Source organism: Colius striatus, chromosome Z, assembly GCF_028858725.1.
Source record: "Colius striatus isolate bColStr4 chromosome Z, bColStr4.1.hap1, whole genome shotgun sequence".
Taxonomy (NCBI): Eukaryota; Metazoa; Chordata; class Aves; order Coliiformes; family Coliidae; genus Colius; species Colius striatus.
Genome location: NC_084790.1, coordinates 44,905,209 through 44,919,565, shown reverse-complemented (window position 1 = coordinate 44,919,565; position 14,357 = coordinate 44,905,209).

The window sequence follows — 14,357 nt, the reverse complement described above, 5'->3', positions numbered from 1 at the left end:
CTGTGATATTTGAGAAGGGGAAAAAAAGTTACTGTGCAGAAGCAAAGTGCAGAAGGACAGAGGAGGAAGAACTTGAGAGCAACAAGTCTGTAGACACCAAGGTCAGTGAAGAAAGAGGGGGAGGAAGGAGGTGCTCTGGGTCTGGAGCAGAGGTTCACCTGCAGCCCGTGTTGCAGCCCACGATGAGGCAGGGCATGGCAGGTGAGGCATGGAGCATGGCCATGGAGGCCACAGGGCAGCAGAGATTCACCTGCAGCCAGGGGAGGAGCCTGCCTGGAGCAAGTGGAGCCCTGAAGCAGACTGTGACCCTGTGGGAAGCTCATGCTGGAGCAGAATCCTGGCAGGACCTGGGAACTCATGGATAGATGACTGGAAGAGAGATTCCCCTGTGACCTATGGTGCAGCCCACGGTGAGGCAGGCCCTGCCTCTGCAGCCATGGAGGTCACGAGAGGCAGCAGAGATCCACCTGCAGTCCATGCTGGAGGGTGTTGTGACCCTGTGGGAAGCCCACACTGGAGCAGCTCCTGGAAGGAACTGTGGACCTATGTGGAGAGGAGCTCTCACTGGAATATATTTGCTGTCAGGACCTTTGATCCTGTGGGAGGACTCATGCTGGAGTAGTTAGTTCCTGAAAGACTGCTTCCCCTATGGAAGGGACCCTCACTGGAGAAGTCTGTGGAGAGCTGCAGCCTGTAAGAAAGAGTTACACTGTACCAGGGGAGTTGTGAGGAATCTTCTCCCTAAGAGAAGGTGCAGCAGAGGCTATTTGTGATGAACTGACTGTAACCACCAATTCCCCATCTCCCTGCACCACTGGAAGGGAAGAGGTAGAGACCCAGGAAGAAGGCAGCGGTGGAGGCAAGTTGTTTCAAGATATAGTTTTTATTTATCACTGCCTTTGTCTATTCTGATTGGTAAGAAATGAATCTTATTTTCCCAAGTCAATTCTGTTTTGCTTGTGATGCTAATTACTGAGTGGTCTCCTTGTCTTTATCTTTACTCCTGAGCCTTTTGTTGTATTCCCTGTCCAGCTGAGGATGGGAGTGATAGAGTGGCTTTGCTGAACATCTGACATCCAGACAGGGTCAACCCTGGCCACAGGTGATGCGATGAGAGGAAACAGCTTCGAGTTGCACCAGGGGAGGTTTCGATTGGATATTAGGAAAGATTTTTTTTCACTGAAATGGTTATCAAGCATTGGACCAGGCTGCCCACAGAAGTGGCTGAGTCATCTTCCCTGGAAGTATTTAGAAGATGTGATGTAGATGTGGAGCTTAGGGACATGGTTTAGTGGTGGATGTGGCAGTGCTGGGTTAACAGCTGGACTCAATAATCTTAAAGATCTTTTTCAACCTAGGCAGTTCTATGGTTCTGAGTAATTAAGAACTGCCTAAATGTAAGCACAAGGGAATCACAATGGAAATACTCTTTAGAGATTTTTGCAGGAAATAACAATACTAGATTTTTCTGTCAGTGTTTTTCTTGAGGATGTGAAAGTATGAAAGTCACTGTTTGCATAATTAGATAATCTCATTAGTGTTTTCAGACTGTTCGGTAATGCTAGTGGCATTAATGCAGAACAATGCAGGTTGAAAATTAACTCAAATGTGGTCACTTTTATTTCTGAGAACATGATACGTAGGTCACGAAATAAAGAGAAACAAGAGGGGGAAAGACTGCATTCTGTAAAACTACTAGCTCTGTAAAAGGTTCCTCCCGCAGTGAAAAAGTCTGCCTGACATTATGCTGAGGTAAAGCACTATGGTGATTCTTGAATTGGAGGTTGTTACATAAAATCAGCTGACTCATCTCGTGTGACCTCTACACTCAGTACTGACAGACTGACACTGAAACATTGCAGATTTTGGAGTTTTGTAAAACTGTAGATGGTGCAAGGTGAGTGTTTGGAATTATTTCCTTAAACTGAGAGTTTGCATTACTTCAGTCTTTTCCACTTATGAGAAACAAGAGCAGGAGGTCACTCGGTTAACTTCTGGAGTACAGTCACAAAAAAGTACTTATGTTGGTAGGCAGCAAAGACTGGAGTTTATAAGGGAGTATTACTGAATGGATGGAAGACAGAGCTGAATAAGAGTTTTTTATGTTGATAGGACTGACTGATGGGAATGTGATGAATTTTAACTTTTCCTAGTGTCTGCAGAGTCTCTCTGGCGGATACTTTCTGAAACTCAAGTCATTGAGCTCAGGGAAGGATGAGCAGAGGGGAAGTATAATGACTCCTGATGGGAAGACTGGACAAAATCTCCTCAGTCTTTGCATGCCATGGATTTTCACATGTGAGTCACACATATGTTCAAATTCTTTAGCTTCAGTCAGTGATTTGATATTCAGGAGGTGATGTGAAACAATTGGGTTTTCATTCCTCTTGATTTTTGAGGCAAATAAAGTAATCTGTAGTTGTAACTTTTGTTCTTCATACAAAGCCCAGTGGGCCAAACCCCATATAGGTTAACAGGGTTCACCTTTTGAGCTGCCAGGGCACAGCAACTTTGGGAGATAATGCAAATCAGCTCTGCTCTGATCAGGAAGGGTGAGATATGTTTCTGTTGTGCTGCAGTTGCTTTGCCTGGGATTGAGGGAGAGAAGGAGATAGATAAAAATGTGATTTGCTGGCTGGTATGAATTACAGTAACAGAGCTATTTCTGCTGCTTTGTGATCTAAGTAGGTATTTGAAAATCTACGTCTCTTTTTTTTTTTTAAACCTAGGATTGTATAGTGCTAAACTGATAATAGTCATATTTAGAAAAGACAACTCTTGAACCTCCAAAGTAACTTGAGCTATCTCTTTTCTTAGAACTAACTTAAGCCTGTGTAGCTACTTCTTCATGTGAATTTTTACCCTTTCTCCTATAACTGTGGTTTGAAATCATTGCAAGGCTCTCTGAAATCTTAGCAGTGACTGAGAAAAAAGCTTCTGCAATGATGCCTGAGCTTGCTGAAGAGAGGATAGATTGACCTTGGCACTTCTAGATGGATTCTAAAGGTGAGTAAAAGGCACACTGTAATATATTTACACATTTTCAAATCTTTCTTTTGTTTCCTTGTTTAACTTGAGTGCTTATTCATGTAACGATCTGGCCTTGTGCATGGCTAATATTTACCACACGATTTTAAAGCTTATATGCAGTGTTAAATTTTAATGTCATGAACAGCAGTACTGAGAACTGAAGCTAATTTTGAACTCAGATAATCATGAAAGAATAAGTAGTGGGATCATTACTTTCTTGTTTGTTATAATAACTTGCAATATTTTCACTTTCTTATTGCAAGAGACCATGTGAAGAAGAATAGGTATATAATAGATGCTTGGTAATCTATGACCCAGCAGAGGTCAGCCTTGTGGCATTTTTCCATGCATACACTCAAAAAGAGTAGAGACAAAGTTCTTGTAAAAGCTTCTGGAATTTCGTTTTATAAAACAAATTCCTGCAAATTAAAAGTTTGTGTGATATTGCAGTATTGTAGCTAGATATAGTTTAACTATCTCAGTATAGCTTCTCTTTGTGTGGTAGGAATATTGTTTTGTAAAATTGTTGCAGATTGTCACAAATGTTAATATTATTCGTATGAGTTAATGCTATACCTTGTTGGTAGAGTCAAATACCTACTTACATTGATTATAGTATTGTATTTCCAGAGCTGGTTGTGTAGTTCAGCAAAACATCAATGGGGAAAATACCGAACTGTCGTTTGAATGCTGCATGCTTCACATTCACAATGATATCTTGAAGTCATGTGCCTGCATAACAATAATGACTGGGGCAGGGGAAGAAAAAGTGGAGAGAGAGATGGGAAGAATAGGCAAGTATTTTGTCACTTCTTTCTAAGAGCTTTTGAGAATAAACGATGTTCTTACCTTTCCATAAAAAAGCACGTTTTTTCCTTATGTGTAGCAGCAGGAAGTCAAAATTCATTTCCCTCACCAGCTCAGAAGCACAAATATTCCCAATGTAAAATGCTATTACTATGTTGTACTACAATTCTTAAATAGTCATTGGTGGTGTCTTTGATACTAATAAGGGTCTAACTGTATGTAAAGTTGATGAATCTGAACATAATCTGCATCAAGAATAGTGGCAGTCCTGTCTTAAATTAGCCGACTACCTGGCTTATAATTGCAGTTTCAACTGTCAAACTAAACAGTATCAGATGTTAATTGCTTTGCTTGAACACAGTCTTCTACGTAACTTGAGCTGTCTGCAAAGTAGTTTTTATCCAGTTAGTAGAACTGAATATGCAAGAATAGCGTTGTCAAGACTGCACCTGACACTTCTGCAATACAACATGCTTAAATGACTTGAGCATGACACTGGAAACACGGTGCCTTTCTCATTCAGGCTGTTTGTTTTCTTAACGTCACAAAGATGTTTTACCTCTTTATTGTCACTGCATTTTTTGTCTATGCTGAAGTTGTTTTTCAGGCATTAAAAACACATTGAGAACAATGTTCTGAGGTTTTGAAGTAGCTATTAAAAGCATGTTCTGTGTCTCACAGCAGCAAACCTGCAAGTGAAGATCAGCCTCAGGAATATATGCTCTGCTTTTTAATGCTTGCTTTTCTTTTAAAACCCTCAGGTCATTTTCTCTTTTTTTAAATTTGTCTTCAAGAAGGCAAAATCAGCTTGGAGCAACAGCAGCTACTATGTTCATCTTTTGCAAAAGATGGCTACAAGCCACGCAAAAACATGCCAGAGTATTATATTACAAAAAATGTTCTCCAATTAGAAGGAGAAAATTAGAACTTTGTTAAAAAGGAAGCTTTTCCTGAGATAGAAGCATTTGTTAGTGTGCTGTGACCAGAATGCTGTAACACAGTATTTTTTAATATGTTATTGTGGATGCTTAATGTTTATTATTTGCTGGAGAATAAGAAAGCCAAAATATTAAGACAAAGAACCCTATTTAATGTTAATCAGCAACAGTGTATGCTGCTCTTGTTCCTGTCCACTCACTCTGTTGAAAGCAAAATAGTGTGGAATGCTTCGAGCATCCTGTGGGCTTAATAGTATGTTCTGATGTAATTAGGCCCTAACCTAATGGATATGCAAAAGGAAACATATTGTGAATTAACATTGCATGAGTAACTATCGTTTTATGTTGCTTCCTAGCTCATGAATACTTGGCTTTGCTGCCTTAAAAGTCTCTTAAAAGCCTGTTTTGTACTTAGAACAATAGCTTTTGCCTAGTACTTCAGTTGTTGCATAGAAACTCCAGTATTGTGAGCAACTCAGTTTAATAAGTCTTCCTTTTACAAAGAGAAACAAAAGTAGGTGCAGAGAGAAGTGCTCTGAATTGAAGCAGCTTGAGTCCATTAATAAACCCAACTCGACTTGGATTATCTAAGTGGAGATCCTTGGGACATTTGCACTGTGCTTCTCATCACACCTCCTTTTGAGAACACAGTCCAGAAATGCCTGGTGTGGTTTTGACAGAGAAGCCTGCTTCTCAAGGTGTCACAGTGGATATGTAAACCCCAGCTAGCAACCTCTTCAGACTTCAGACATCTGCATGCATGAAGGGTACATAAACTTACCTCATCCATGAACTTAACTCATCCATAAACTTACCTCAAAAAAAGTAATGAGCACTCCTAAGGCCCTTCCCCTGCTCTGGTGTGAGGTCCCTCCCATGGGAGACAGTCCTCCACAAACCTCTTTGACGTGGATCTCTTCCCATGAGCTTGCTGTGAGCCATAGAGGTGTACTTGGGTTTGTAGACCCTTTCTCTCTTGATCTTTACTTAGACTCTTCATAGTGCTAGCTTAACTCAAAACTGTCTCCTCATCATACTTATATGAAATATCTGTTTAGGAGAAGGAAGAATTTGAGGCTCTCTAGCCAGAAATTTTTGAAGAATGCATTAATCCAAAGATAAGTTTGTAGAATATTGTCTTGTACACAATTTTTATGGTCGTACTTGCATATTTAAACTACAAAAAAATTTGTAAGATTGAACTGTAAACATATAAAGAAAGGATGTGTTAATCCTGCAGGAAGCAGTTAAGGAGGCAAGAGAGTCATCGAACTCAAAAGGTTTTGAATATTAAATCTAACATGCAGTGGGGGAAAAAAAAAAATTTTTTTTTGCTTATTATTCCTGACAAACTGAAGATCAAAACAGAGATAAACAACCCAGAGAGGTAAGCGACATGGTAAGAGCTTTAAATTTCTTGCCCTGCATGGACAATAAATGGATAAGAAAAAGAAAACTGTACAAATAACAGTTCACAGCATACAATTAAAATTTTACTGTGGGGCTTTGGCTCATGTGTTGGTGCACAGTAGCAAAGAGTAGTGTCATGATGCTTGGGGGCACCGTACATAGTATTCATGCAGGAGGAACAGGTATTTGATATCCTTGACTGCTAAACAGCATGTTACTTGAAGAATTTTTCTCATACTTCATTTTTATTTTTACTTAGAAAATAAAAGAAGAATATTGTCTGCTGATATCTAATCCAGACAAAGGAATTGCCCTAATGCTTGTGTGGGTGAGGTACCTTGGCAATGATGCTGCAATGTGTCATGGGTATAGAAGGGAAATGTGGCCACCACTATTGGTGCAGGTAGGTTGTCTCAATGACTGGATAAGAGTATATTTCAGCAACAGTACTAATACCATTCTAAAGGTTTAGCACAGACTAGAAGTTGTCTTGAGACACAGACTGAACAAACAAGGCTGAATGCTGTTCAGATGCTCTGTACTGAGTAGAAGGACAAAAACTACGAATCACTCTACATTATAAAAAGGTTTTGGCTTGTTTTTTTGTTTAGATTTTTTTCACTTACCTTCCAAGGTGTTTACTTCTGGTGGGAAAGGTTTTTCAAGATATAAAAATAGCTTTGTCAGGAAAGATATTCTCTTTACCTAAATAGGTGTAAGTATCTCTTTATTTAGACTGCCTACAATATTAATCACTCAGGTGATATAACGAATAGGAAAGTAACTTTATTTGGACCACATACAATATTTATCATTTAAATGTTATGATTTCCCAAAGCCTGTCTCCGATGCATGCTCACACTGTCTTAGCAAGCGAGACAAGTTTGAGCTGTTAGTCCATTTTATGGAAAAGACCAGTAGGTGCAAAAAAAAGGTCTTTTCTCCAGTTCATTCTTAGCCTGGAAGAAGGAAGTACTCCTTTGATCTGATGTTTTCTGTCATTAAGGTGGGACACAGAAAACCTAGTAACTGGAAAGCTGTGGTTGAGGTATTGACAAAGGTTACTTTGCAAGGGTTTCTTTCTTCATGAATAGCTCCTGAACTCCGTCATATGTATGATGAAAGCAGGAATTATGCAAGAATGTGTTCAGTGCCAAATCCATACTTATTAAAAAGTGCTTGATAGTCATACAAACACATTTTAAAGGTCAGCTGGCTGCAATACAGCCTGTCTAATGTCTTTGTTTTCAAGTGACTTGAGCAATGCTTTTTTAAAAGAGGAAAAGAAACTGTGCTCCATTGCAACACCTAAAAAGGTTACAGTATTAATCTCATACAAATACCCAAGAACACATTAAGTCTGCTAATCTTGCTTTTTTTTTAAAGAAGACAGGTAATGCCAATGAAAAAAGGTAGCATTTTGTACCAGAAATGAAAGACATTTCAAAAGTGACTCCCAATCCTATCCATTACTTTGTGATATATCTGTAAAGGCAATCTCTTGTCTAATTGGATATAGCTTGAAGGACCATTTTCTTGAATATGAAGAAGGGAAAGTCATTGATACTTATCCGTCTTTAAGTACTTGCTTTGCATCTGTAATCGCAAATTGAAAACTGAACTTTTTGTCAGCTTGTTGCCTTTCAATTTCAAGACGCTGGTTCTGTTTGGTGTTTTTTCACAAATCTTTTTTGTTTTCCAAAGAAATCTTATGTCATGATTTCTCTTAATCACTTTTTATATGTAGGGTTCTTAGCATCTCTAAGTACTTTATCAGTCCTTTTGCATTTCCCATTTATACTGTCTTCTTGCATACTGAATGACCTGAAGCAAAAAGATAGAAATTACTGTAAATTTCAGTTCTTACTCTCTTTTCTAAAAGCAACTTTTCTTTCTGACACTTGATGGCTTAAACATTTTTGTGCCAATTATTTAATTAAATTCTCACAATGTTATCTTTTTAGGATACATATCTATGGCCATGAGCTTGTTTCGGCTCACAACTGTCTGAGCCTATAGCATGCTGTTGCTACAGTAATGTACTGCTCTTCATTGGGATGAGATGATTTTCTCACTTTCGAGGAGAATATGCTGAGAGGTCCGTGTGGGTGTCTTGCAGTCACTTAACCTGTGGCTTCTAATATACTGCATGAGCAATGTAACCCCCAGTTACATCAACTCCTTTGAACTTTAGTATTAAATGAATCACATAACTTGGATACTTTGACAATGATCACAAAACGTAATCTGTTTCAGCAGTAGTGATCAGAGTTTGCTGTTTAAACAGTTTTCTTAGGGGCATGGAGCAGTGAAATAAGTTTCTTTTTTTTTGGAAGCCATGTGTTTCAAAAGTGATTGCAGTATTAGTTTTTTAAATATATGGCATTGTTTCTGTTAGCTCAGGGGTTCATAGAATCATAGAATGGTAGGGGTTGGAAGGGACCTTTAGAGATCAACTAGTCCAACCCCCCTGCAGAAGCAGGTTCACCTAGATCAGGTCGCATAGGAACATGTCCAGGCAGGTCTTGAAGACCTCCAAGGAAGGAGACTCCACAACCCCTCTGGGCAGCCTGTGCCACTGCTCCATCACCCTCACAGTGAAATAGTTTTTTCTTATGTTTAAGTGGAGCTTTTTGTGTTCCAGCTTCATCCCATTACCCCTTGTCCTGTTGCTAGCTACTATAGAAAAGAGGGATGTCTCAACCTTCTGACACCCATCCTTTAGATATTTATAAATGTTAATAAGATCACTCCTCAATCTCCTCTTCTCCAGACTAAACAGCCCCAGTTCCTGCAGCCTTTCCTCATATGAAAGATGTTCCATACCCCTGATCGTCTTGGTGGCCCTGCGCTGGACTCTCTCCAGCACTTCCCTGTCCCTCTTGAGCTGAGGAGCCCAGAACTGGACACAGTACTCCAGATGAGGCCTCACCAGGGCAGAGTAGAGGGGGAGAAGAACCTCCCTTGACCTGCTGGCCACCCTCTTCTTGATGCATCCCAGGATGCCATTGGCCTTCTTGGCCACGAGGGCACATTGCTGCCTCACATTTATTTTATTATCAGTCAGGACTCCCAGGTCTCTCTCTGCAGAGCTGCTCTTCAGCAGTTCAACCCCCAGCCTGTCCTGGTGCATGGGGTTGTTCCTTCCCTGATGCAGGACTCTGCACTTGTCCTTGTTGAACCTCATGAGGTTCCTCTCTGCCCAACTCTCAAGCCAGTCGAGATCCCACTGAATGGCAGCACAGCCTTCTGGGGAATCAGCCAGTCCTCCCAGTTTAGTGTCATCAGCCAACTTGCTGAGGATACACTCTGTCCCCTCATCCAGGTTACTGATGAAGATGTTGAACAAGACTGGCCCCAGAACCAATCCCTGTGGAACTCCACTGGCCACAGGCCTCCAACTCAATTCTGTGCCGAAAGTTGCCTAAGACTATCCATTTGTTTCTTCTTGACTAGTCAAAAAAATCTACATGATATGTGAAACTTTTAAAAATTCTTGATCATGCAGTTTTTCACTGTGATTTCTATAGATTTTTATGTATTTCTTATAACCTGACCCTTTTGTGCTCTACCACTCCATCCATCCTCACTGCCCTGTCATTCCCAGGATCTAGAAACTAGTTATTAGTGCTGTAACTAAAATGACAAAAAAGCCACAGACTACTACTATATGCAACTTGGTGTGTCTAGTCAACCTAAATAATTATCTGACCATTTACAAGTACTGTTCTATTTCTGTACTAATGTTTTCAGCTTAATGGAAAGAATACTGGAGGAGTGATTAGCAGATGACAGAACTAGAAGGCATTTCTCAGGAGGGATTGGAAACAGCTGGATTTTTTTATTTAGAATAACAGCTAGCAACAGGACAAGGGGCAATGGGATGAAGCTGGAACACAAAAAGCTCCACTTAAACATAAGAAAAAACTATTTCACTGTGAGGGTGAGGGAGCCCTGGCACAGGCTGCCCAGAGGGATTGTGGATCTCCTTCCTTGGAGGTCTTCAAGACCTGCCTGGACATGTTCCTATGCGACCTGATCTAGGTGAACCTGCTTCTGCAGGGGAATTGTACTAGGTGATCTCTAGAGGTCCCTTCCAATCCCTACCATTCTATGATTCTATGAACAGATATGAATGCCTGAAGACAGGAAGGATATATTGACTACATTTTTGAATGTATGTTCCAAATTCCAGTAGCTTTCATTGTGGCAGGTAGTGGATTAAAAGGTACTATAAATTCTGCATTTAATTTAAATATTTATTTTGAATGACCAGGTTAGTCAGGGCTCTTATTATCTAGTTCTCTGGATGCTGTGGGTACTGTAGGCTGAAGTGCTTGAGGCTCTGCCAAAGACCAGATGAGCAACATGCTGCATTGCTATATCAACTTATTTTTAAAGAGACCATAGTAACCTTTTGTTTTCTTTTGCTGCTACACAAAACAGACCACAGAAAGATGGTTGATCATATTTTGACAATTACTAAAATTGATGTTTTGGTAGTATAAGGTAATTAACATTCACAGAATAGTATGAACCTTTCCTCTTATATGAACACTGTAGAAATTACAGTACCCTATATTATTTCTGTATATATATATAGAGCACAGTATTCCCTCTGTGATATCAATCTTTTGGTAACAGACCATATGGCTGCTGCTCAGTTTGTGTCCATAATCTTCATATGTTACTCTCTATTGCTTTATATAGCCCTGAAGTGTAATGGATTGACCATGGCTGGGTGCCAGGTGTTCACCAAAGCCTCTCTCACTCCTCCTCAACTGGACAACAACAGGTCCTGCCAAGATCCTGCTCCAGTGTGGGGGTACACAACCTCCTTCTGGCATCCACCTACTCCAGCATGGAGTTCTCCTTGGGCTGTGAGGTATATCTCTGCTAACCTGTAGCCTGCATGATTGCAGACACAGAGCCTCACCATGAGCTGCACCTTGGGCTGCAAGGGAATGTCTGCTCTGGTGCATGGAGCACCTCCTCCCCTCCTTCTCAAATAACATTGTTGTTGTTAAGTTGTTGCTCTTGTATAATCTCACTCTGACTGCAATTTCATTTGTGCAGCACTATTTTCCTCCTTCTCAAGTACATTATCCCAGAGGCATTACAGCCATTGCTGATGGGCCTGGCCTCGGCCAGCGGTAGGTCCGTCTTGGAGCTGTCTGGCACTGGCCCTGTCAGAGAAGGAGCATCCTGTAGCTTCTGACAGAAACCACTACTGTAGCCCCCCACAATACCAAAATCTTGCCAAATGGTACCAAAGCCTACTACAGCTATAAACTTTGTCATCTAAAATATCATGTTAAGGGTTTAGCTTCTTTACAACTCTACATAGAGTCTAATATTTAGTCCACTACTCCTCCCTATTCACTGGTTAAATATCTGTATGTGAATGACAGCTGCAAGACTCTGCAGAACTGCTTTTATATTTTGGGCACCTGATTTGTCTCTGAAATATATTTCCATCCTGGACGTCAGGTGATTTTATTTCACTAATACAAAATTATTACCTACATTGTTCTCTGTCATTTAGATACACCCACCTGGATGCTTTCCTATACAACCTTATCTAGATTGGCCTGCTTCTGCAGGGGGGTTGGACTAGATGATCTCTAAAGCTCCCTTCCAACCCTGCCTTTCAGTGATTCTATAGTAAGCCGAGAAGAATGGCTCAGTATGAAATTATTTTTAAAAATCCCCAAAATAAATATTTCTTCTCCTTCTACAGCTGCAACAATACTGCAAGAAGACATGACATAATTAAATTAGAATGTATACTTTGTTTTCCAGAATCTTTGATCTTTGCTTACGAGATCTGGCATAGCATAATGAGCAACAATTTCACAGGAATTTGTCTCGAGCACTTTTATCACAGGAAGTTAGCAGATTTCAAGTGGTAGCTGATCCTTAAAAAAAGCAGTTTAGATTTTTTAATGAATGTGTATGAATTTATGTTCTTAAATTGACTTAAATGCCTTGTGTTAGTTATGTGAAAATTGAAAGAGTGTCTCAACTTGTTCACTCTTTAACTTCCAATAACCTGAGTCTGAACTAGTAATTCCTTTACTCATCCCACTCTATAAAGGTGAAACTGGTGTCTGCTGCCAACTAGGTGTAATACATTTTGATGTGAAATGGTGTTAAATGTTTAGCACCAGACTTAGACAGTGGTGTCCCATACTACTAAAGCTTCAGATTTCATGTAGAGCCTGATTTTGCAGATGCCTTGAAGAACAATTTCTCCCGCTTGACCTGTGCTCAAATGCAAAGGTCAAATTCTCATTGTATGTGACAGTAAAGCAAAACTATTCATTATTCTCTCTCTGAAATGGGATAAACTGATTTCAGTTCCAACAATGATGTAAGTAAATCTCAGAGAATATAACACTTTTCCAGGAGTTTAGTAAGTGCACCATCTCCAAGAATGAACAACACTGAATAGAGGAACTTAATAAGCGTTGATGAATTTAATAACCTTTGAAAACAAAACTGTTCACATGGCTGATTTAAAACTGACAGCAAGACAACTGTTAAACCTGCTGCCTTGCCTACCAGAGCAACTTATGCTAACAGGAAAAATGATAAAAATACTGAAAATTAATAACTACAAAAAGATGAGATTTGACAACAATATGAACAATAATTATGTAATTTTAAAATTACTTAATTCAATCTTAAAAAGGGAAATAAATAGAAAAGTGACCTTCAGAAGAAAAGAAAAGTCTTATGTCCATGATTCATACTTCTGGTCTTGTAGTGTACATCGAAAATTCTCAGACATACAGTGCAGTAAGAGGCTTTTATGTTATTTCATTACTCTAGGGAAAGGTGGAAGCTGTCCCCCTCTGAGATAAGAGAGAAAAGAATGAGAAAGGACAACGCTAGGAACCTCTGCACAGACCCAAGTATGAGAGGTGACAAGTGTTTAACAGGTAGGACATTTGCTGTCAGTATAGGAAATGTAGCAATTTACCATCAGAAGCTTATTGTTAGGCCAATGTAGAAGTTGGTGGTTTAGCCAGGTAGAGAACATTGGAAGGGCTTTCACTTGAGAAATGAATAAACAGAACAGCAGTCTTCAGTGAGAAGAGAATAGAGGATGGAGGTGTAAAACTGATGTCTGTGCCATAATGAGAGAGAAAGAAGAATAAAGAAAAATATTTGTTACATTTTTAACTACAAAAACTTAAAACTATGGAATGAATCTAGGGGAAGTTATCACATTTGGAACTAAAGCATGTGGGGTTCATAGGCTGTATATTTAAGCTGAAGACTTAATTCTGTCAACTTTCTATAAATGCTGAAGTCTTAGGTGGGTGCAAAACATGACTGGATCAAGCCATGGAAGAAAATAATGAATTTGGAATTATTATAAGCCATGATGCCAACTTTGGTTCAGTGCATTGCTGATCCACAGCTTGCTGAAGTTCGCAAGTGCATTCTGGAGAGACCTTTTTTACATGTTCACCATTTCATTGGCCTTGTTTGCCCCCCAGTATGAGAGACGATTCCGGACTCTATGAACCATAGGTCTGACACATGTGGTCATTCTTTCCACATGATTGTCCACTGCTAGTCATACGAGGCTCTCATCTAAATGATTTACAGAATTTCTTCTCTAGTGTACCTTCTCTAGTATAGAGTACAATGGATTATTTCATTAGAAAGAGATCTACAGCAACTATCTAGTTCAACTGATTGACCACTTCAGGGCTGGCCAAAAGTATGTTATTAAGGGAAGGGCAGTATTCAAATGCTTCTTAAATGCTGACAGGCCTGGGACATCAACCAGCTCTCTAGGAAACCTGTTCCAGGGTTTGACCACCCTCTTGATTGTCCAGTCTGCATCCACCCTGGTGCAGCTTTGACACATTTCCATGTGTCCTGTCACTGGATCTCAGGGGGAAAAGCTCAGCACTTCACTCCTCATCTCCTTAGGAAGCTGCCAAGAGCAATGAGGTCACCCCTCAGCCTCCTTCTCTCCAAGCTGGACAAACACAGGTTCCTCACAGGAAATGCGTTCCAGCCATTTCACCACCTATGGTACCTCCTCTGGATGAATTCAAGTACCTTCACACCCTTACTAAATTGTGGAACCCAACACCACACATAATAATCAAGGTGATGATATTTATTAGGATTTATTTTCGAAGACAGACA